A 2553-nucleotide genomic window follows, 5' to 3' on the forward strand; every position below is an offset into this window, starting at 1 on the left:
TAACAGTGATAGGTAATTCCCTAGGGTCTATGACCTGTCTGGCCACAGGTTCTCAGTGAGATAGCGGCCCCAGGTTTCTTCTGATGAAATGGGACTTAAACCCAACTATGAAGTGACTGGTTACTCCCGCGGTATTCATGCCACTACAGCACTGGAGGGCAGTCTTGTCAGGTCACGTGACACTGATGAGTGCTTTTCTCCACCCACAGGATGGGAGCTGGCCAGTAGGGATGAAGTGTCCAGTTCAGTGCCAGCCGGGCTTCTCCATGTTCTAGGACTCAGCTATTTCAATTATTTTTAGTGTGGGAACTGAAATGGTCATGTAGCCTTTTTTGTATTTGTTTTTATTAATGTGTGGTGTTTTTAAAATGTTGAGTCCTCCTTGAATCTCTGCAACAAATTCTTGATCACTAAAGAATTAAAGGTGTATGAACCTTTCAATATGCTATTGGATGTGTTTTTTAGGGTTTTTTTGTTGAAGCACTTTTGTGTCCATATTTACAAAGATGATTTGTCTGTAGTTTTGTAGGATTACACACACACATATTACACATTTTAAGTGCTTGTATGTACATATTTTTTACACACAAATGATTCACCAGAAATCCATGCTGTTTTACAGATTCAATCCAAGTAAGTCAACTGACCCCTTAGTACCATAAATGGGATCTGAGAAGGTTGGCTCCAGGATCTCCCTCAAATACTAGGATTCAAATTTTTCAAGTTTCTTATGGAAATTAGTATAGTATTTGCACTGAATCTATGCACGTCCTCGTGTATGATGTAGATACCTGTAGGTTACTTACGATTCCATATACAGAAAAAATAATATGTAAATGGTTATTATAGGGCATTGTTTAGTGTCCTGTGGCTTCTTTTTGGATACTTATTTATTTACTGGTTAATGCAATTATGTCTTTGTGTGTACCTGCCAGAGTTTATGTCTACCACATGCATGTGAACTTGCAGAGGCGTTCCAGTTCTGTTTCCAGCACTCACATCAGGTAGCTTACAACTTCCTATAACTCCAGCTCTAGGGGGTCCATTGGCCTCTTCTGGACTCCACAGGCACCTGAACTTACATATTAATATATCAAAAACAGATAAGCAGGCAGGCAGGCAGAAAGACACAGAATAATACAAATTTTAAGATAAATAAACACATTCACTTCATTAGTACATAAATTTTCTTTTATCTCTAATAAATGGTTTACATATATATATGCTATTTTAAAATAAATTTCATTATAATTTTCAGTAAATATTTGGTTTATACATATTTTACATACCTATTAATCTAAGATCATGTAAAAATTTCTCAGGCAGAAAAGAGGCCGTGAGTGAAAAAATGTGAGAAGTTTAGGGAATATAGGGCTAGGGAAAAGTATGTGCATTGTGAGTACAGTGGTAACGTTTATTCTGATATTTTCAGTGTTGATTGAATCTACTGATGTGGGGCTCTTGGAGTCAGATGGCTGACTATATATACATACATATATATATATTATCACGACAGCAGAGGATGGCACCTAAGCTGCACAGCAGGACTCTGAGCTTTCCCTGCAGGGCTATGCCAAGATCTGGGTCTCAGTTCCTTAAGCAGGGTTGCTGCTTCTCAGTAAACTTTCTGATGAATGACTCTGGCGGGCACAAGTTGTATCATGTCCACCCTGCAGAGTGGATGTCTGGTGTTTCTCAAACTCAGTGCTCCTGAAGCTCATCTGGACCTGCTGTCTAACTTCTGAGTCTGTAAGGCTGTGCATCCTAGGGACTACCAGCACTACTGAGCTAGGAACCACATTTAGAGTAGCAAGATATAGCCAGGGGGCTGATAGAAAATCGAGTAGTTAAGACAGAGCCAGTGAATGGTCCTAAACACCGGGATGTAAGCAGGTATTCCAAGACATTTTCTAGTATATCCAGGGGGAAATCTATCCTGTGGTTTACACTAACTTTTAGAATGCTTGGATTTCCCAACGCTGTGATAACTGAATTGCTAGTGAACAAAACTCTCTAATCATGAAGGCAGCCATGTTAAGACAATAATTCTCCGAAGTCATGGCAAAAGTGCACATATGCCTGTGCACTGAGAGAGAAGAACACATGCTAGGTCATGTGCCTGTGATGCTGCCCGTGACCTCAGCATTGCTCACCGTATGTACTTTCAATCTACTTTTACCCAGTTGAAGTCATACACGCCAGCCCTCAGCAATGCAGCTGACCAAGCTTTCCTCTAGCGGGGCTAGCTTCTGCTTTTGACAGCCTATTCTGGTCACGGAAGGCCCCTCCCTGACCTCACGAGGTCTAGGGCCTCCTGATTATAACTTCCTGCTTCTTTCTCAATCTTGAAGTGCATCTGCTGTCACACTGCTGCCTTAGCTCCAGTGTGTGCTTTCTAGCAGTCGCCCATCTTCAAAGCACATTCAGGCCTGTTTTGTATGAGGAGTTCCACCCTGGACCCAGGTTTCCGTTGGCAACCACATCAGTTACGGGATCTGTGAGGATAACAGCTGATCCCGAGAATCAAGAGGCGATCTTGATCCCTATGACTTC

This window comes from Mus caroli, chromosome 11 (assembly GCF_900094665.2).
Source record: "Mus caroli chromosome 11, CAROLI_EIJ_v1.1, whole genome shotgun sequence".
Lineage (NCBI taxonomy): Eukaryota > Metazoa > Chordata > Mammalia > Rodentia > Muridae > Mus > Mus caroli.